This window comes from Benincasa hispida, chromosome 3 (genome assembly GCF_027475165.1).
Source record: "Benincasa hispida cultivar pf3 chromosome 3, pf3_genome.v1.1, whole genome shotgun sequence".
NCBI lineage: Eukaryota > Viridiplantae > Streptophyta > Magnoliopsida > Cucurbitales > Cucurbitaceae > Benincasa > Benincasa hispida.
In genome coordinates, this window is record NC_143480.1 from 77,507,047 (window position 1) to 77,531,113 (window position 24,067).

At 39.5% G+C, this 24,067-nt stretch overlaps 1 non-coding gene across 1 annotated transcript; it reads left to right on the top strand.

Annotated features, from left to right (window-relative positions):
* The first annotated feature begins 6,544 nt into the window (after nucleotides 1–6,544).
* LOC150037542 (small nucleolar RNA R71) lies at nucleotides 6,545–6,651 on the top strand. The gene has a single exon (XR_016528852.1). It is a non-coding gene; the product is annotated as a small nucleolar RNA R71 (small nucleolar RNA).
* Nucleotides 6,652–24,067: the final 17,416 nt, after the last annotated feature.

Here is a 24,067-nt window from a genome sequence, read left to right on the forward strand (position 1 = left end):
GCTACATGCTTCATATCCCTAATCCACATGACTAAGTATGCAATACTGTTGGTTGGAAAGATTATTATTAGGGACGGATGGGGTTGTACATGCAATCATGCGTTAGACATGACTTAAGTTATGCGTTTACGCCCATGCGTCTGAGGTCATGCGTCGGAATGAATATGTGTTAATCTAATATGCAATGACCACGCTTTTCTATCACAAGTTTTCTTACGCTTGCACCAAGTATAAGGCAAACGCAAGTTTCTCGGGTAATCCGAGGTCGAACACAGGGACTTGTTACTCAATAATTCTTGTGAAGCAATGCGTTTGAGGCGAGGAATAAAATAAAATGAAGAAAGTTTAATGGATTTACACACTACTCCTACTCCTAACTATACTGATTGAGCAATAGACGACTTACGATGAGAATAGGTAGATACACAACAACCATTAACGCATAGTAATGTTTATTATCTTAAATCGCCCGAGTAATCCCAACTCATTACACTAACGCGTCGTACACCTCTCGGTGGTCAGCCGCATGACTATATCTCTATACTGCATGTTTACATCGAGCATAAGATTGTGCCTATCTCTAGGAACAATGCGAACTTTGCTTTAGTGCGTTCCATTTCTTACCTTCTCAGGTAGTTAGACACGACTATTTAACTTATAGACAAGCAATGCAACATCCCATAGACAACCGTTGCTACAGCCTTTCACCAAGCAAAGAGGATTAACTCACTATACTCGCACAACGCACACCTCTTGGTGGGTTGTTACATACGTCCTATCTCTAGGCTACACGATTAAGCATGTGATCGCCTTCAATAAATAAACGCTGAAGATAAACAATGATAGAGATAAAGATGATGAAGAAGATGACAATGAAGGAATCAAGAATTGCATTGATCACAAAATGTCTTAATATCTTAAGCTAAAATGTAATACAATACAGAGATTAGAAGAGAAATGAAGGACTCTGCGTCAAGGTTGCTAGTGGATCCATGGATGAATGGTGGAGATGTCTCTCGAGCTCTATATCCGGTGAAAGCTCTGGTCGTCACTTAGTCTAGCTTATGGAGATGAAGAATTCTCACTGAAAATCTCGTTCAAGCTCTAATCTGTGACACAAACCTCTGCCTTGAGGCAAAAATTTGGATGTCTTGAAATGAAGATCCAAAAGGCTATTTATAGAGTTTAAACGCCGACAGCTATCATGATTGCATTATGGCTCACTGCTGCTTTTGTCGCGGTATGGGCAATGTCACATCGTCTTATCTTGTTGATACTCCCAAGGTATGCGTCCGAGCTTGATTTAGCTGAAGCATCAACACGTTCTACCCATCTTGCGATCGTCCTTCTATTATGGTTGTCACTCCATGGCTGTAATTCCTAATTGATCACCGCATTCGCTTGATCACTGCAACTTTCATGTGATGGGCGCATTCGGTCACCGCAATTTCCAATTGATCACTGAATCCGCTTGATCACCGCAACTTTTGTGCAATGGACGCATTTGATCACTGCAACTTCCATGCGATGGACGCATGCAATCCAATTTTCAACGCATGCGTTTGTCTTTGCGATCGTCTAGCTTCAGCGTATGCGTTTGTCTGCGATTGCTTATTTCAAATGCATGCATTTGATTCCTGTGATAGATACAAAAATAGATACTTCGGCATGGAGTAATGCATAATATTGGGGTCAGTGAGGATTTAGGTGTTAATCGATGCAAAACTCAATTTTTCGCAAATGCTAAGTGTTATCACCGCATTTTCTACTTATTAGCCCTCATGATTCTAAATAAAAGGCTTATAATAACTGGCATTTCTGCCAGTTATCACACCCCCAAACTTAGAATCATGCTTGTCCTCAAGCATGCGTTATACTTAAGAAATTCTTAACTTACCTTCCGGTGTCTCTTTGCGATGACCATCTTCTCAGAATATAATTTACTCGTGCCTCTAACTATGGACGCAATGCTCTCCTCCACTTCAGCTGTTTCTCCAAAGAAATATTTTCTAAGTTAAATTCGGCAAGCCTTTGCTCAAAAATTTTTTATTCATTCCACGCAACTTTGCGTTAAGCTCTTGAGAATGTGTTCGTTCAAAACAATTCCAGATTATGCGATTACTTATTCGAATGTGGCATTGAACCTGGTTACGCTCTTCGTTTTGGCTTACCCCCACGTGTGTCATGCGGGCATCCAACTTCAGTTGCATTCCATATTCAACTCAACTCATGTCTTGCTTAATTTGGCTTGCGTCCGACAGAGGAGTTGCATTTGTGCGTTGATCCTAGCGATTTACCTTCGTTTTGGCTTGCCCCCACGAGTGTCATGTGGTCATCCAACTACGGGTAAATACCTTTCACAACTTAACTCTTATCAATATGGGTTTCCCCATTGCGTTGATAGTGGAGTTGTTATTTTCAAAAGTTTCTTTTTTTTTTTTTTAAGGAAATGATCGCAATGTGATGAATGCAATTCTCTAAGACTGCTGCCACCCCCTCCCCTCCTAAACTTAGAGGGTGGCAGTGTTCTCACTGCAAACTAAAAACAAACTCAATAGAAATGTGATAACAAATGTTTGAGCAAGGGTTTGCACACAATAAAACCATAGACTTTAACAATTTGAAGAAGCTATTAAAAGTATGGAGGCCCTTGCGATACTAGTTAGAGGATGCGGTGAATTATTTGTACCATTATAGATGCATCGCAAAGAGCCGCAGTTAGACAAAGAGAATTTCAAAAGGATAAGGCATAAATGATAACAAGAACAGAACCTTAAGCAGAATAATGCATGCGACAATGCGTTAAAATTCATGCAATTGAAGCCATGCGTTGAAAGATGTGGAGGATTCTTCCATTGTAACTACGCACCGAGGAGAGTTATTATCGCACCTACAAGGAGAAAACGCACCACAACCAAGGAAGCAGCCGCATATCCAAAATAACAATAAATAAAAATAATAAACTAATCTAAGAAAGCAATGTAAAAGATAGAGTAGAAGACGTCCCTGGAGAAATTGGAGTGTTGTCACCGCAAGGAGTCTCCCATGCAGGAGATGGCTCTCAACTGCTTGGGTCAAGAGGCTCGCTCTGACCATTGGAGCTTCTGGCAATTGTTGGACGCATGATGGTTGACATGCACCTAAAACTACTTCCAGATCATCCGAGAACACGGCACTCATCTCAGATTCATTGCGGTCAACCTCAGGATTTTTCAATCTGGACAAGTGATCCACAACTCGATTCTCTGTCCCCTTCCGATCAATTATTTCAATATCGAATTCTTGAAGAAGGAGAACCCATCTGATCAATCTTGGCTTTGCGTCCTTGTCATTAAATATTTTATTGTTGGGTGATCCGTGTGAATGAGTACCTTTTTTCCCAACAGATATGCCCTGAATTTCTCCAATGCAAAAATCACAGCCATGAGCTCTTTTTCAGTGGTGGTATAATTTATTTGAGCAGGGTTTAGAGTTTTACTCGCATATGCGATGGGCTGCAAAATAGTTTTCTTCTTTTGCGCTAATACAGCCCCCATCACATACCCATTTGTGTCACACATGATTTCAAATGGCGTTGTCCAATCCGACGCAATTAGTACAGGCACGGTAATCAGCGCATCTTTTAATACTCTAAATGTGTTGAGGCAATTGTTGTCAAACTCAAATTTTCTGTCCGCCTCTAGCAACGCACTCAGTGGTCGTGCTATTTTAGAAAAGTTCTTAACAAATCGTCTTTACAATCCAGCATGCCCCAAGAAGCTTCACACAACCTTCACGCTGATTGGAGGTGAGAGTTTTTCAATTGCCTCAATCCTTGCTTTGTCCACCTCCAACCCTTCTCGGGAGACCTTGTGTCCTAACACTATACCCTCTTTCACCATGAAGTGACATTTTTCCCAGTTGAGCACCAGGTTCGTCTCTTCACATCTTTTCAGAATTTTCTTCAAATTGGCCAGGTAGACTTCATAAGTGTTCCCATAAACGGAGAAGTCATCCATAAATATTTCCACTAAGTCCTTGAGAAAATCTGAAAAGATCGCCATCATGCATGTTTGGAACGTGCTCGACGTATTGCAGAGGCAAAACGGCATGCGCCGAAAAGTGAATGTCCCATATGGGCAGGTGAATGTGGTATTGTCTTGGTCTTCGAAGCTATCATGATTTGATTTTACCCAGCATATCCATCCAAGAAGCAGTACAAATCATTCCCTGCTAATATGTCTAGCATCTGATCGATGTATGGCAGAGGGAAGTGATCTTTCTTTGTGGCCGCATTCAATTTGCGGTAGTCCATACATATGCGCCATCTAGTGATAGTTCTTTGCGGTATTAATTCATTGTTCTCATTTGCGACTACCGTCATTCCACCCTTCTTCGGCACACATTGCACAGGGCTGACCCACGTGCTATCAGCTATTGGATAGATAATGCCTACATCTAGCCATTTGATGATCTCCTTCTTGATGACCTCCTTCATCGCAGGGTTAAGTCTACGTTGATTTTCAATAGTTGCTTTGTGGTCTTCCTTAAGACGAATGTGGTGCATGCAGTACGCGAGGCTAATTCCTCTGATGTCAGCGAGCGTCCAACCAATTGCTCGCTCATGTTTCTTGAAAATGCTCATTAACGCATTCTCTTGATCTACGTTGAGGGCAGAGGAAATTATCACTGGCAACATCTCATTCTGCCCCAGAAATGCGTACTTCAAATGTGTTGGTAGGGTCTTCAGTTCAAGTGTTGGTGGTTCCACGAGGGAAGGTTGCATTGTTTTTCTTTCTTCTTTTGGCTCTTCTTCTTGTGTTGCGATCATTTCTTCTTCTTTGTTTGTTTTTGCTATGATCGCATTGCAGGCAGCTACGAATGCATTGGCATCCTCTTCTTCACACTCATCATCAGACTTTTCTTCTTCAATCAAATTTAGGTCATCGTCAGAACCTTGTAGGTCATCCTCATCCAGGAATTTCATGGCACGAATTATGTTAAATTTGAACTTTTGTCCGTTTATGCTCAAAGTGATTTCTCCCTTGTGCACATCAATTTAAGCACGAGTTGTTGATAGGAAAGGTCGCCCCAAAATGATGGGCACATCTTTGTCGGCCTCATAGTCTAAGATGATGAAGTCAGCTGGAAAAATAAATTTATCAATCGTGATCAGCACATTCTTCACCTTACCTTCTGGATGAACCAGAGATCTGTCAGCCAATTGGAGAGTCAATGATGTGGGCACGAGTTGCCCCACATTTAATTGTCTAAAAATTGACAACGGCATCAAATTTATGTTGGCCCCCAAGTCACACAAGGCTTGCCCAATATAGAGTCCTCCTATAAAGCAAGGAATAGTGAAGCTCCCTGGATTGCTCATCTTCGGTGGAATAATAGATTTGGAACTTTGTGTTAATGCCACCGTGGCAAGTTTTCCAGTGCCTCTTTTTTTAGTTACCATGTCCTTCAGAAACTTGGCATAGGCAGACATTTCCTCAATCGCTTCACTGAAAAGAATGTTAACAAGTAATTGCTTTAACATGGATAAGAAGCATTGATACTGTACCTCTTCATTTTTCTTCTCTCTTAGCCTCTGAGGGAAAGGTGGTAACTGGACTTTCACGGTTCCCATTTCATTTGACTTTGAGGTCGACACAACCTCAGGTTCCACTTCTTCATTTTTTTCTTTCTTCTTCTTGTGTTACCGCAATCTCGGGCTCAGTTGCGATGGAAGTTTTTCTACTCTGATCCTTCTTTTCTCCCTCTATAGTCTTTCCACTATGCAATGTCACAACCTGACATTGCTTCTTACCTGATCCCCCTGGGTTGCGTGGAAGCTCGGTAGCAACACCCCCTGCGGTCTACTTTTCAGCTCATTCACAATCTGGCCCATTTAAATTCGAGGTTGCGAATGGACGTAGCCTGACTTTGAAGCACTATCTCATTTTTCTTTATATATTGCTTCAATAGGCTCTCTAGAGAAGAAGATTGCGTTGGTTGTTGTGAGCTACTTGCTTGGTTGCTCTGCAGACTGTTGTTGCGTTGAATGAATCCTGGTGGCCTTTATTTTTGCGCCACAGACTGAAAATTTTGTTATTGATTCTTCCAAGCAAAATTGGGGTGGTTTCTCCACCTGGGGTTGTAAGTGTTTGAAAAGGGATTATTCTTTACAAAATATACAGACTATGGATTTTGCGGGCAATCTTCCATCGCATGCCCATCACCACAAGTTGCACACCTTGCGGTGTTTTGACTTATTGCATTAATTTGCCCACCTTGCGGTGTTGGGCTGTTGATCGTCATTCCTTGAATCAAATTCATCATTGCGGTCATTTGGTTTTGTAATGAAACAATGACACTGTTATTTATGTCGGAATCTTTGAGTCTCAATCTCTGGTCGCTCTCCCTTCAATCTTCACGGTTCTTGGAGATGTGGTTCAGAATATTCTTCGCCTCCTCGTAAGTTTTGTCAAGCAGACCACCAACGGCTGCCGCATTGGCAGCAATCTGCGAAGCAGGATTCAAACCATGATAGAAAATTTCCATTTGAAGGCAGTCTGGTAGCCCATTATGAGGACAATCTCGAACCAACCTTTTAAACCTCGCCTAAGCATCACTGAGCGATTCGTCCATATCTTGTTCAAAATTAGTAATAAGCTTTCTTCGTCTTGCATTCTCAGTAGGTGAAAATTGAAAAGAGTTGGTAAACAGGAAATAAGATGAATATGCGATGAACGGGTTGAGAAAAGTTTCGGTGAGAATGCGCTCATGCTTTACGATCATTCAACATGCATACAATAGTAAATGGGTGGTCTGAATGATAGAGATTAAGAAGATGAATACAATTGATGATAAATAGATAGAAACAAATACAGAAGAGTGCCAACGTCTTGACACAGATCTGGATGGTGGATTTGTTTGTCGGCGTATGCAAGGGGTGGAGAGAAGAGCTTCCCTCTCAGGCTTGCTCGTTCGGTAGAAGTGACCTTGGTACAGAGCTTCAACGGCGGGGATTGAAAGGATTTGCCCTAAGACTCACCTCTCGGCCTTGTCTCTTAAATCTTCCCAGATATTCTCCGATCAGGCTCTTCAGACCAGTCTCTCTCTCAATATACAAATATCAAAATATGGCCGTATCAAGTATATCTTCTCAGTGGAATGGCCGAAGCTATTTATAGGCTCAGCTTTGACTCTCTGACTTGTGAACCCCACTTTATTGTTATGGCAGCTCCAGAAATGGTGGAGTGAATATTCCTTCTGTTATGCAATCAATCTCTTCAGAAATGCACAACGGTCAGCTGTACACGTGTCTGGATCCTCCCCAATTGCATTGCTCTTTACATCTTCGATCGTTTTCCTGCATGCGGTGTTATTTTGTATTACCGTATGCGGTGTTATTGCGTTAATTGCTTAGCTCTTGATCGATTGTTGCATGTGTCGTCATTGCATTGATCGTCTATTCATTCCTGAATGATGGGTGCAATACGACGTAGATGTGTTGTTCTTTTTCTTTTGAGCCATGAATGCATGCGGTGACTTGCTTTCCTGCTAAACAGACTTGAAATATTCTTTTCTACCATCGCAATGGTGTCAGTAGGTGCATTGACGACAATTATAATTCTCGCATTTCTTAGCTAATTTCCATACAATTGACGCAACTTTCCTCTCTTTTGGCCGCAATATCTAAATAAAACAGTATAAATAACTTGTATTCCTACAAGTTATCACATCGCAATCCAAGGTGTCTTCTTCCCCTTTTACCAACACATAGCCCTCAATTTTGCATGTCTTCTTGTGCATCCATCTCATTTGCTTAAGGCTTAAGATTTCTTCCCAACAAGCCACATGTCCGGATGACGCCCTTTAATGCATCCATCCAATTCTCATATGCGTTCATCCCACTTCATATATGTCCATCCATCTTCATATGCGTTCATCTAACCTTACCTTGTGCCCTTGCGATGTCTTTATATCTCAACATAACACCCTTCAAGCCATTACCGCCTAGCACCTTTCCCCATATGCGACCTACTAACCTCGGTTGTGCCATTTCCAATTAACGCAATCCTTACCTTATGCATCCCATCAAAGCAACTTGGTCGCATATGCTTAGATGCTCGCAAAGCTCCTCCTTGGTCGCATGCCCTCTACCACATGGCTTACCATTACCCTATGCACTCAACTAGGATTATGACCAACCCTTTTCCACCGCATACTATTTGCTCAAGCCTTGTCCAATGCGCCTACATGCCCTCGGATGTCCTTGGTGCATAGCACATCACTAGCGCATAACAACCTTTGGGTCAACCTAGTTCTCAACTCAACACCTCATGATATAACTCACCATTGCCCAGGCTTTTGCTAACACATCCCTTGTGACCAACGCATGTATGTCCTTGTTGCTTGTCAACATCCTTAGTTTCTTGTTCAAGACCAATGCAATGAACCTCATAAATCCTATTACCACAAGCCTTAGCAACGTAAGGACAATTCTCCATGTGTCCACCATAGCTTGTTTCATCGCCTAGCTCATCCTTTAGCAAGGTCGCCGCATAGCACCATCGCATAGTTTTTCCGCATACCATCGAGTATCATCGCCGCACACCATCGCGTAGCATCACCGCATACCATCGTGTAGCATCACCGCATACCATCGCATAGCATTGCCGTATACACAATCAACCCGTGCAAGCATCTCTAGCGCCTTGCGCCTATGTCCGCACAACTTGAGGCTATCGCATGCTCTACTAATCTCTCAAACATTGGCTGCCCCATGCTTGTCCCCGCATAGTCTTTCCTCTCGGCAATACTTCAGCCTCTTTCAACACACAAATAACCTCTCAAATGTTCATGGCCAACGCATGGCACTACACCAACACTTAGCTCAAGGCCAACGCATTTGTCAAATATTTAACCATTTTTTTTCTTGGCTCCTAATGCATGGTTATACTTAACCAAATTTCCTCCAGTTAAAGCTTATTTCAAAGCTACTTAACAAATTTATTTAAACACTTAGTATTTTCCTACTCTTTAACAAAGGATTTAACTTATATTTAGTTAATCCCTTTTATTTCCTGCTTAAGTAGGGAAAATGGAAATCCGGGTTTCACATTTACTTCCCCCTTAAGAAAATTTACTCAAACTAACACTAGTTTTAAGGTTTCACAATAACCACTGTTGTAACCTCTAATAACCTTGTCTATTCCCACACTTCCACTGCACTACTCTGATATTAACTCCTTAGTTTGTCCAACGATACCTCACCTAGCCATCTCTAAGCTAGATGTTGAACCAAACTATCTACAACATAATCATTTCTATCTCAAACATTGAATGAGAATAATTTAAATTCATGCTTACCTTCATCGGTAGATCTTCAGGAGCGGTGTGAGTTCCAGCTTCGATTGCCTGCTAGGTCATGCCACTTCCGCCATTTGTCTTAGTCTATTTCAACTAATTATTAGTTTCTCTTTAAACCTTTACTCTACCACACTTCCCTCTGGTTTTACTGCACTTAAACCTCAGGTTTTTCTAACTCAACCCTCTGGTTCCAAGAACATATACTTTGATACGAAACTAGTATCAACTAACCCTTCAACTTTCCCAGAAACTTATGCTCTGATACCAAGTTGTCAAATCCCGGCCCGAGGAGAGGCGTGAGGGACTGCAGATACCACCCTTTTATGATACCTACTGTCCAACTGAACCTCTTTACTACGCATAGTAAACTTTAAGTCAAGGAGATAACAACAATTGATTAAGTAGGCCCATTTTATTACAACAATGTAAAGTTTATACACTCCAAGACTTAACTACAAAGTTTACAACAATCATTCCTAAAACCCTCTGGAAGTGCAACTGTGGCATGTGGCAGACCTTGACCTTAGCAGCACCCTGGAACTCCTCACCTTTTGCTACCTGGGAAGAAAATATGAAAGAAAAGAATGAGCTTCACAAAGCTCAGTGAGTGGTAAGCAACTTCTAGAGTATATTTCAACTCATAAATAACAAGCATATCACAAATACAAGATTACTTTCAAACCTCAACCTTGAATGTTTCTGTCTCAACTCTATCTACACGCACGGTAGATAGCTAAAATGATAACTATTTAGAATGAGTCTATTTTCTACCTACACACACGGTAGATAGTTAAGTAATATTAATCATGAACGCTTACTCTACTGAGTTCCCTTTTGTTCTCAATGTCTCCTATGTGCACATAGCTCCCCGCTCATGGGCTCAAAAGTTAGGCCCGTCGGCCCTCTGACCATCCCATATGAGGATCCTCTCACAGGCTCAGGAACTAGACCTCTCGGTCCCCTGACCATCCCGTGAGGTTTTGCTTTCAGGCTCAGGATTTAGGCTATTGACCCCCTGACCATCCCGATCACATAATCTCATTATCATGTTAGATACTCATTCATAACATACACAATTTATTCTAAAAGATATTCTTTAAGACTTAAAGGAAATTACCATTCACCTTGGTAAGGATAGGAATCTTTCTCTTAGAAGTTCCTTGATCTTCTCGGGCTTCTCTTTTGAACCCTAAATTCCATATTCAATTTAAAGCTCAATTTACTTATAGTTCTATGCTTTATCTTGAGATACTTTCTTCTACAAATATGATCTAAAATGTCTCAGGAATCTTACCTTAAAATATTAGCTTAGAACTCTTCGTGATTTGGCCGGAATCATCAAAACATCACAACTGGCTCAGCTTACTCGACAGCTCGACCCTTCTGTCTTTTCCTCATTCTCTAGCCCGATTCCTTGGAATTATTCTCCGAACCCTACCCTGAAAACTAGACTCTCAGAGCTTCCAGATGGTTTTGGAATCACTCCAAACGCATGAGTATTCTGGGAGAACTCTTCGTCCCATGTTGAAGCTATTTTGAGACCTTCCTGTCCGACAGCATCTTTCCCTCTTGGAACCTCTTGACCAATGCATGGTCTTGCTACCAACGCATGCGTTCTTCCATCAACGCATAGTTTCCTCACAATCAGCCTTCATACTCTTCTTAATGTCCTTTGAATTATGATCTGAAGAGAAGTCCTTGGCCTTATTTATAGGCGTCCAAAATCTCTCCAAAGTCGGCACCTCATACTTGGCCACATGTCCAAGTGTCCTTTCCTTACACTATGAATGCAACCTTGCGTCATCGCAATCTAAGGTGTCTTCCTCTCCTTTTACCAACACATAGCCCTAAATTTTTCATGTTTTCTTATGCATCCATCTCATTTGCTTAAGGCTTAAGATTTCTTCCCAACAAGCCATGTGTCCAAATGACGCCCTTGAATGCATCCATCCAATTCTCATATGTGTTCATCCCACGTCATATGTGTCCATCCATCTTCATATGTGTTCATCCAACCTTACCTTGTGCCCTTGCGATGTCTTTAAATCTCAACATAACACCCTTCAAGCCATTGCCGCCTAGCACCTTTACCCATATGCGACCTACTAACCTTGGTTGTGCCATTTCCAATTAACGCGATCCTTACCTTATACATCCCATCAACGTAACTTGGTCGCATATGCTTAGATGCTCGCAAGGCTCCTCCTTGGCCGCATGCCCTCTACCGCATGGCTTACCCTTGCCCTATGCACTCAACTAGGATTATGACCAATCTTCTTCCACCGCATACTATTTGCTCAAGCCTTGTCCTATGCGCCCACATGCCTTCGGATGTCCTTGGTGCATAGCACATCACCAGCGCATAACAACCTTTGGGTCAACCTAGTTCTTAACTCAACACCTCATGGTATAACTCACCATCGCCCAGGCTCTTGCTAACGCATCCCTTATGACCAACGCATGTATGTCCTTGTTGCTTGTCAACATCCTTAGTTTCTTGTTCAAGACCAACGCAACCAACCTTATAAATCCTATTACTGCAAACCTTAGCAACGCAAGGACAATTCTCCATGCGTCCACCATAGCTTGTTTCATCACCTAGCTCATCCTTTAGCAAGACTGCCGCATACCATCGTGTAGCATCGCCACATACATGATCAACCCACACACGCATCTCCAGCGCCTTGCGCCTATGTCCGCACAACTTGAGGATACCGCATGCTCTACTAACCTCTCAAACATAGGCTGTCGCATGCTTGTCCCCGCATAGCCTTTCCTCTTGGCCATACTTTAGCCTCTTTCAACGCCCAAATAACCTCTCAAATGTTCAGGCCAACGCATTTGTCAAATATTTAACCATTTTTTTCTTAGCTCCCAATGCATGGTTATACTTAAACCAAATTTCCTCCAGTTAAGGCTTATTTCAAAGCTACTTAACAAATCTATTTAAACAATTAGTATTTTCCTACTCTTTAACAAAGGATTTAACTTATACTTAGTTAATCCCTTTTATTTCCTACTTAAGTAGGAAAAATGGAAATCCGGGTTTCACAAAGCTAATGACGGTTGATTCTGAATTAAGTTGACAAGCCGCTAACGAACTACTATAGCGAGTACACTCAACTTTTCGATGACAAATATTCGGAGCATCAAACAGAGAATTAATGCCATCCCATCAGTGCAATCATAAGAGAGAAGAAGTCTTTCACCCCGAAGCTCTATAAATACCGAAGGCAACCTTCAGTGAAGGAGTACGGAAGTTAAATAATTTTCCCTTAGATAGAAGTAGCCTTGTTCATAGTTTTTCTTTTACTTATAAGGCGGAGCGAGAGAAGGGAAGAGACGTCGGAAGATCGCTCTGGTCAGCTCGAGAGAGAACCCAAAGGCATGGAAAAGTAGAGAGAGGGCCAACTCTCGTGAGAGCAAGATTATCTTTTGAGCAGAGTAGAGAAGAATAGTGTAAAAGCCTTGGGAAGCAAGAGATTGTTACTAGGCTCTTTATTCTCATTTCACATTGTTATTCTGTATTTCAATTCTATATCTATAAAATAGAAATTGCTTATCTACATCTGTTCACTCTCTTAAAAGCATGCATGAGTAGCTAATTCTATCGAATTGGTTGAGAAGAACTAAGCTAACATGACCTAGGATCTTCATTACATGCGATTATCTTGTCTTATGTTGCACCAAACACCCCTTTAGAGCTACTCGAGAGAGAGTCTAAAGAAAGAACCTAAGACTTGAGAGAGCTAGGTTAGAATCTAGACTCAAGAGAGCGAGATTAGATCTGCATAAGCGAGAGATAGGGACTTAGAGATAAACTCTATTTGCCAACATGCATCACATGCACCCTAGAGATAGGTTATGGTATTATGCGGTCGCCTTGTATGTGTGTATGTCATTTGTCATCGCATAAACAAGAATAGAGGCTTATGTGTAGATCCTATAGACTTTATCACCTATATTGCATGCGTTCTAAAAATAGAAGCCGTAGCATTTGCATTGAGAGACGATTTGTTATTGTATGTGTGTTGCACGATCGCATAACATGAACACAATCCTAGGAAGTGTTAGCTGAAACCCTTCTCAACCCGTTCCCCGCATATTCATCGCATCTTCCGTACTATTAACCCTTGTCTTAACTCTACCGCATACATTTTATACCGCAAACAAAAAACCAACCAATCATTAATTTATTTGTTACTGCAAAGTTATCTTAAAAGTTTTACCGCATACTGTTTTCCTTAGTCCCTAAGTTCGACCCTGGACTTACTAGGAAACTCAGTGGAATTTATAATTGGATTCTACTGAGAAAACTTGTTGCACAACGCATTCCCATCACCGCAATTCATTTTATTAATATCACCGCATAATAATGCACAAATAGCATTAGTGGAAACAAACACTTTGTTCTCACTTGGATCATAGAAGTATCCTCCTCTCGTTTCCTTGGGGTAGCGTAAAAAGAGACAAACCTTCAAATGCAGTTCCAACTTCTTTGGGTTAGTCGCTAGCACATGTGTTAGACAACCCCAAATCCTGAAGTGGCGTAAACTACCTTTACGATCTCTCCATAACTCAAAAGGTGTTTCAGAAACACTTTTCGAGGTAATGTTGTCAGGATATAACATGCAGTCTGCCCTGCATAACCCCAAAACAAGTCTTGAAGATGAGCATAACTCATCATAGACCAAACCATGTCCAACAAGGTCTTGTTTCTCCTTTCTGAGACACCATTCTGCTGAGGTGTACCGAGGGCCGAGAGTTAGGATGAAAACCTATGTTTTATCATATAGTTATGGAATTGGAGGTCCATATACTCTTCACCACGATCAGATCGTAATGATTTTATCTTCTTACCTAACAAGTTTTCAACTTCAGCGTTATACTCCTTGAACTTGTCAAGGCCTTCAAACTTAACTTGCATTAGGAAGAGATACCCAAACCTTGAATAATCATCTATGAAAGAGATGAAATATTCATACCCACCTCGAGCTCTAACATTCATCGAACCACAGAGGTCTAAGTGTACAAGCTCTAAGGTTTCCTTGGCTCTGTAACCTTTTCCAGTAAAAGGGTGTTTGGTCTTCTTGCCTTCGAGGCATGATTCACATACCGACAAGGAGTTTTCTTGTAAACTCTTTAGAAGTCCACTTTTCACCAACTTCTCAATCCTATTGAGGTTGATGTGACCTAACCTTAGATGCCAAAGATGGGCATTTTCCTTTGGAGAAACCTTTGGTCTTTTAGCTGTTGTTGTCGTACTGAACATTTTGGTGTTAAACAAGGCTTTTATGACTAACGGCCTTAGTATATATAAGTTATTTTCCATTGAACCATAACCAATCTCCATTCCATTTTTGAAAATAAACACTTTATTCTCAGAAAAGGAGGCGGTGTAGCCTTGTTCAATGAGACAAGAAACCCAGATTAAGTTCCTCTTAATATGAGGAACGACAAAAACATTATCCAGTAATAGATCACGTTTCTTGTCAACAAATAACTTCAGCCTGCCTATAGCAACAGCTGAAACAACCTCACCAGTATTGACCCGAAGATTCATCTCTCCTTGTGGCAATGTTTGCCAGGAACTAAATCCTTGGTAAGAGGAACTGACATGATTGGTAGCACCTAAATCAAGGATCCAGGCAGAATCATCATTCTCTACCAGACATGTCTCCAAGACCAATAAATCATATTTACTGTCTTGTCTCCTCTTTTGGATAGTAGGGGGATTGAGGTCGTTTGCCACGAAATTCATTTCATACGATTCTTTCTACTATAAATAATCGGTCATTTTTAAAAGCTTTAAATGGAAATACTAACGAGTTGCTGAAAAGAAAAACACATTGACCTACGTTAGGTTTTAAGCAAATACTCATTGTAAAACAAAACAACATCCAATAAGGTTTTAGCAAAACTAACATGAACCCCGTGTGACATCTAGTTTCATACTGACGCTTTAAATGTTTAGGACAAAAGCCACCGAAGGGAGGTCAGTTATCCCTTCTTTGAATTGAGAAGTTTTCAACCAGTCATTAATACCAGAACAACTCTTGCTCCTATAACGACTAGCCATCATTGATTTGGCCAAGAGATCATTAACTTAACAATCTCCCATAAGTGTGACCCGCCATTTTAAGCCCTAGAGGTCTATCCCAAAAGGCCAATCTGAAGGGAAAAAATCCAATTGGGGCAAAACCTAAAGCGACCCTATCGATTTCTAGAGTTCACCTTGATATTGACCAACTGCACAAAACCCATCCGAAGGGGGACACTTTGAAGGTGACACGAGGGCGTACAGAATGATCTCATGGTGTGAACCAATGACAGAGACCATAGGACGTGTTGACACACACCCTTCACCCACTTACTATAAACACTCTCACCGTTCACCTTGATATTGACTCATGCAAACACCATCCGAAGGGGGATGCATCCTGGGCACTACGAGGCCAAGCATGAATCTCACGGTGTGAACATACAGGGAGAAACGTGAGTGGAATCATAGACATATCTGATACACCTCTTCCTCCCACTGAGTATTTTATAACCTAGGGTTTAGCTTACTTAGAAAAAGCACGGCTAAGGATTTTAACTAAGTGACTTTTAGGTTTTCCTAAGAGTAACATTTACCTTGGATAGTGAAACAACTTTCGATCATCATCCATTAAACTCTTTAACGGAGTATTTGACCAAATCGTCACATGCTTGTTGAAAATCTATCTAATTCACCTTTCCAGGTAGGTTCCTAGATAGGGGTATTACGTTTTCGTTAAGTTAAGAACCCCAGCCTAGCCAGAACCCGCCTTAGACAAAAGGCCCCTTATAGATAGGTTTACAACAAATTTAATCTTTTATTCAACCAATTTAATCCTATTAAACCGATTTTAAAAGATTAATCTGGGTTACTAAATTCTTTAGAACCACTTGAACTTAGGTCTATCTCAATCCAATTTTAAAACTCTTTTTAAAAACTTGAGTTCACCCTAAGTTCGCATGCAACTCTAAATTATTGATTTTAGGTCTAACTCCCTTATAACACTTATAAACAAAAACAACCACAATGCTAAGCTAACACATGCAAGGCATTCATAACACTTATAAATAGCCTAAGTTTCATGCTCAATGCATTGTCCATTCATTGCTACTTCTTTTATATAACACTTATATAAAACCACAATAAAACAAGCAAAACAAAATTCTTCCATTCACCCTTAGATTATAACATTTATAATAAAAGGATGATGCATGATAATGCTCACTGCATGCAAAATATAACTCTTATATTTCATGATGCATATGCATGCTTTCACGTAATTTCTTCATGCTCGATTAAAACATTTATATTACATGATGCATGAATAATTGCACAACCTAAGGTGGGTTTTAACTATATGAAAAACATTTTGACATATAAGTACCATACATCACATGTATAAACAATCAAAGCTGATGAACCGAGTAAAATTTCCTTAAACACAAAAAGGAAAGCTAACTATTACAAAGACAAAGAGTGTCCAGTTCAAACAAACGATCGTCTACACGATAAAACAAACGCTTTGCTCTATCGCTTACCAGTGCTCCCAGAGCCAAACAATCATTTAGCATTTACTATACGATCGTTCAGAAAAATCCAAACGATCGTTTAACTGACTACACAATCGTGTATCTTTACAAAGCGATGAAGCCTGAAGTACACGATTGCTTAGCGCACTCCACAAAATGCCCGCCTTCCATGATTGTCTAAGCGACTACGATGCCACGAAGCACCATCACCTAAGCGATTGCTTAGCTAGTGCCTCCGTATCGCATACGCGCGATCGCATAGGTAGTAACTAAGTGATGAAGCTTGCTAACTACGCGATCGTCTAGTGCACGCCTTCTACAAAGCGACGAGCATCGCATGCTCCCACTATGATCGCCTACCTCCAGCGCCTACGTGATCGGCAACCAACGCTACGTGATATGGTAAACGATTAATCCCATCGCTTAGCATTAGTTAAACGATCATTTAGAAAGTACTACACGGTCGTCTAGAAAAAACTACTAAACGATCGCTTAGTTAAATCCCAACGTTCTATTAATTAAGGCTACATGATCCGACCAACGCTTGGTCTTCTTCTTCATTGAGAACTACATCACCATGCACCGAAGCTTCATCACGAACGACTCAACGAACTCAAACGTTTTGAATTACAGACTCGATAGCCTGGTTCATTTCGCCCAAAAACACAGGGGCCCTTACAATTAACACTTTGTAATACCGAAATCTTTAACAAAAAAGGAAATTTAAACCCAAAACATTCATCATATACATCCACAAATGCAGAAAATGGTTAACCACAAATGCAGAAACCCACCACAACTAAAAAATGTGTTCAATTCAGATCTGTAATTTGGAATATCAGAGAACCTGTCTCTGATACCAATTGAAGGAAATCAGAAGCAAGATTTCCATGAGCAGTAGAACAAGATTATTCCAAATCACAATAATAAATGAACAATACTTTTACAGTTGACTTCAAACAAGCGATTATACAATTCTTATAGAAATTACAGCATGAAAAAATCAAATGAATAAGAGAGAAACTCTACGAACATTTAAAGCCTCGTCTCCACGCTTCATTGCGCGACCGCTTGAATAATAGCGACCACGAACGATCGATCTACATGACCGCAACATAACATGAACTCTTTGCACTCGTCCTCAACGATCTCCTCGGTCACGAACTCCTTAGCGACATGAACGACCTCCAAAGCACCACGAATGGCCTCCAGAAAACCTCGACGGTGTTGAGTTGAGTCTAACACCACCAACAAGGCGACCTTGGTATTCTCGATGTGAGAACCCAGATGGTGGGCTCTGTTCGGACTTGGTATGAGGCAGACAAAGGAGGAAACACCGATCGTGTACACGACTGGGTAAGTTGGAGATGGCGGAGACCTATCGTATAGGTCGATGCCCAATCGTTTAGATAAAGCTAAGCGATCGTCTAGCAAAAGCTATGTGATCGTTTAGCTCGTCGTTTAGCTCGATCTGTCGCCTACAGACTCTACACGATCGTTTACTTTGAGCAAGCGATCGTCTAAAAAAACTATGTGATCGTTTAGTAAATATTGCACGATTGTTTAGCTCGCCACTGCACAATCGTTTAGCTCACCCAGCCATCGTTTAGTAAATCCGTATTTACTTGACGACTACGTGAGTTTCTTTTGCGCGAGAGAGAAAACTCAAAAAACTTTTTCAATCGTTTTGTAAAACTCTTCTTTTTGAAAATAGGAAAACTATTTTCCTTTTAAACTCACAGTTACCATGATTCAATAACCACCCACTCACTTGGTTATTAAAGAAAAAGAATTATTTATCCAATAATTAATATTATTATAATATAAATGATAACCAACTTATCATACTATATTTATAACCTATAGTTTTAATATTTCATCTCATGAAACATATAAACCATAGTTCTTTTTCTATTCCATGGTACTTAATGTAAATCTCATTTACATCAATCCTTCACTAGATGTATCTTATACATCACACCGATTATATCATATATAATCAAAATACCTCTTATCAATTTGAACATTTCAAATCAACACCAAGAACTGATCCTCAACTGAATCCATTGAGTTACCAAGGGGATTTCATGGACCTGTAGCTCGAAGCTCCAACGGTACATGAATAACTGACTAAACGCTTTAGTCATGGGATCCACCATTCGTTAACTGCCAGGCACTCCACTAAAAATCGATAGCTAAACTCTCCTTACCACAGATATATTATGTGTCCATCTTAACCAATCAGTAGTGCGATAACCCTTCACAGATCGCTCGTAAGTACAATTGGGCCAATAATCATTATGCCCCTGTAGTTAAATCTGTCTCCTTAAGTACCACTGATCCCTCTAAAGGACATAAGTCATAGTCCTACTATGACTGAGTCTTCTCATCCAAAGAGAAGTTGTGGCCACTATGTTCAAGCCCCAGAATCAGCCCTTAAGGGAGCAATCTTTCTACTTATCCCTGCTTCGGGAAAGGAGTGAATTCCATCTTGTGGATTGAGTTCCTAGCTCCCAGATCAAACAAGTCCCCAAAAAGGTAGGCATGTTGAGTTGGCAATCTGGCCACTCTCACCCATACTAATCAAAGGACCACCCTCAAAGGCAGGAGTTCCCAAAACACTCAAGATTGACGTCGTGTCACCTATAGTCGTTTAGGTGAGATGTAAGTCTCTAGTATCGACGGCATTATATATAGAATCTAGTCATCTCGTGGTTCAGGTCTTATACAAACTCTTTGTATAGGACACCCCCACTCCACGTCTCCACATGAATGGTCAGGATCTACCATCTGTAGTAGTTTACAACACTTGTAAACATCTACAAAGCTGGTTGTATCTATAGTGCCACCAGGATAAGGTTTCCCACCTTAATCCATATACTATAGACCTATTTAGGTTATCACTTAAAGCATGATCCACTTATATATCACATATACATGCTTAAGTTCACATAAGATAACCAAGGAGCTTTGTTTATTTGATATGAGTAAATGTCAGCATTAAATAACACTATTTATTGAACAATGTGTATCTTTACAAAACAACGAGACTTCGGGAGAATTGGGACACCAATCCCAACAGAAACAGTTTTCAAATATCTCAAGACACCTTGAACATAGGTAAGTTATTGCTTCACAAGCAAAATACTGCCTCTCAGTCCAATAGACACCATCTAGGTTAAAACATGGATTTCTCTAAATCCAATATGAAACTGTGTAACTTGTAAAAAAATAAAATCTTAAACTATATACACTGAAGTTTCATTATTCTAAGTTTTAATCCCCAACACTCAATGGTCATACCACCAAATTCCCCGATTAAACCAACCAATTGTATATTAAATGTTAATGAAGTTTCATGTAAAGTTGATGTCCCCTCAACATTTGAGGTTCCTTAGAAAACATTTTCCTTAGACATATCAACATTATTGTAGATTGGTACATCACCATTCCATCTTTAACAATCACATCGAACATTAAACAACTACTTTGTAAACATAAGATGCATGAGACAAATTAAACAACCTGCATCTGCATCTGTATCCGTAAATATTAATATAGAATAGATAAATATCCTATTTTCATTTTATTTCATGTACAAGAATACCATCATTGCTTAAAGTCATTGATTATGATACTATATCAAAATCTTACTTGAAACTATATAGATGCTTTGAACTCCTTTTCATAAATAAAGGTATTCGTTTTTACACATCTCATATATAATAATGAATGCACTAAGATTCTCCTGTAAAACTAGGTAGAAAATTTACTCATAGTCTATTTTCACCCAACAGCTCTAGTGTGGGTTTTCACCTAATGTCAAGAGTTTTATTTTGAATATCTATATCTCCAAATACTACACTTTCAAGATTTCTTTTCGTAGACCCCTGCATATCCTATGAGGTAACCCCATCAATGAAAGTCTACAAAAAGCTTATTGAGATTAAGTACAGTACATCATCTCATAATTATGACGTTAATAACATTTGTCAACTTCTTTCAATACTTGTCATCTAGTATGATAACATTGACTTCCAATAAGTCATAGGGTAGGTTGAGTCACTGCATGACTCTCCCACTACTAAAAGATTCATAAGTTGTCATTTTATCATCTTATATGATAATAAAGACTTCAGGTCAGCCTTGTCATAAAGGTCGAGTTTGTTGAGATTGATGCCCTAAATCTCATAGTACCCTATAGTTTGTAACCATTGAAAAAAAAAACCTCATTATGTGATTAATAAAATATATGATATTTTATTCATTATCTATAAAATATGTGATATTTTAGTTGCGTTAACCACAAACCAGTAAACTAACATCCTAGGTTATCATTGTAACTTAAACACGTATGTGGAGACATACTGGTGGATCATGTTTAAGTGATAACCTAAATGGTCTGTAGTAGATGGATAAGGCTGGGTACCTTATACGGCCTACTTTGTAGGTGTTACAATTGTTGTAAAGTACTATAAATGATCTGATCCTGATCATTCATGTATTAGACATGCGAGCAGGGATATTCTATACAAAGGAGTTTGTATAAGATCAGACCACGAAATGTTTAGTCTCATTATATAACTTCGTTCATAATAGAGACTTATATTTCACTAGGATGACCATAGATAACATGACCTGAATCCTGAGTGAGTTGTGAGCTCCTACCTATAAGAGCGGTCCTTTGATTTGTATGGATGAGAGTGGTCAGATCGCCAACTCAACAAGCCTACCATTTTGGAGATTCGTCTGATTGGGGAGCTGGGAACACAACTACACAAGATGGAATTCACTCCTTCCATGAAGTAGGGGTAAGTAGATAAATTGCTCCCTTAAGAACTGGTTCCAATTCTTGAAAAATGTGGCGCCACATCCTTTCTTGGCTCAAGAGGGGTTTAGTCATAGTAGGACTATGATCTATTTTTCATTAAAGGGATCAGTGGTACTTAAGGAGTTAGATGTAACTACAGGGGTAAAACAGTAATTTCGCCCAACTGTACTTAAGAGCGGTTTGTGAAGGGTCATCATACTGTTGATTGGTTATATCCAATGGACACAGAAATATATTTGTACTGCGAAGTGTGCAGCTGTCGATCTTTAGTGGAGTGTCTGATAGTTAACGGATGGTGAACAATGTAATTAAAGAGTTTAATTAATTATTCATGTACCATTGGAGCTTCAAGCTACAAGTCTATGAGGTCCCCTTGATAGCTCAAAAGGATTTAGTTGAGAATTGGTTTTTGGATTAATTTGAATTGTTCAAATTAATAGAGGGATTTAATTATATGTGATATAATTAAATTATTTCAATTATATATGATATAATTGTCATAATGTATTTGTTACAATATAGTTTAATAGAAGGAAATAAATATTTGAATGAGATTCAAATATATTTTCTATGAATGTGATTCATGATATTTGAATTTAATATAAATATATTAAATTTCATATAATAGAGAAAATTATCTATAATTTATATTGTATGTGATACAATATTAAAACTATATGTTATATGTTATATTTGATATAACATATAATTTAATATAAATATAATATAATGAGTTAGTCATCATATTTATTTATATTATATTATTATTATTATTTGAATAATAAGGAAGGGAGTTTATTCTCTTCCCCATCTTTTCTCTCCACCTACTTTTGTGCGGTGGTTATATTTTTATGGAAAGAAGAATAAAAAGAAAAATAGTTTTTCTCTCTCTACTACAGGACGATTGTTGTTGAACACTTGAGAGTATTGTTATAGAAAATTTCTATGAGTTTGTCTTGTGAGAAAGCTCTCAATCTTCTTCTCCACCTTAAGACTTTTTCCTCATAACAAAAGTAATCACCCACCACTCCTGGGTTCTCACCCTGAGAATAGCGAGGACTCCATTGTGGTTGTATCTGGGTTTCTGTTCGAGGTTATTTTGAATAAGGTCTTCAAAATATTCGTGTCCGTTCAAGGGATGATTCATGAAGAAAAGGGTCTTCAAAGGTGAGATTCTTGAAACCCTTTTCTTGTAAAAGCATGTTGTAATTTAATTTTAAATGCATATCTATTTGTATGTTTACTGTAAACTTTTTATTCGATAATTAATGGAATTTGGTCAATCCGCTTCCGTTCAAGATTCTCCTCAAAAAAGTTCCTTCGATTGGTATCAAAGCTAAGTTGTTGGTTTCTGATTCCAAATTCCATTGTTATATTGAATCGTTTACAATACTGGTGGATTTTATAATCTGCATTCCGTTTATGTGATAAATGTGTGTGGATGATATTGTTGATGGATATTTCAGGATGGAACTCTCGTTTCAAGGCTTTCTTTAAATTTTACAAAGTTGGTTTGTAAAGGGCCCTTGCATTTTTGGGCATTATATTGCAATCGAGTCTATAAACTTGTTAAGTTTTGAGTCGCTCGTGAGGCTTCAAAGAAAGGTTGCAGTGTAATGGTTTCAATGGAGAAGACGAAACAGAGGTTCCGAATCGTGTAGCTAGGGCTAAACGATCGGGTAGCTTTTGTTATGTGGTCGTGTAGAGTTTGCTACACGTTCATGTAGCATTTGCTAACTAATTTCATAGCTAATGCTATGCGATTGTATAGAGTTTGTTACAGATCGTGTTGTGTTGGCTACATGATCGCTTAGGCGCTCGCTTGCTGAACAATTGTGTGGTTACTCGAATGCTCAACATATGCTTGCGTGCTACAAGATCGCATAGACTCTCATGCTCATCACATAGTTATTAGTTACGTGATCACATAGTATTTGATACTCGACACATGGATGCTTACCACACGATCGTGTAGATTTTCGTACTCATCGCATAGTCATTAGCTACGTGATCGCATAGACTCAACACCTAGCTGCTCGATGCATGGTGCGTTTACTACACGATCAACTGCAAGGTGTTCTTTGAGGAGTAGTTCGGGTCGAGCGATTCAAGACCCAGTTCACTTGTTCCGAACCGATGGAATCAAATCTTGTAATAGTTACCCTTTGTTTTTTCTTTTTAGAGAGGTTCTATCCTGGTCTATCAACTTTTAGTTTAAATATACATGTGATGTATTTTTTAATTATATGTCATAATATATGTCATATAGTTTTAAAACCTACCATCAGTTATGCATTTATTTTCATGATTCATTTTATATTATAA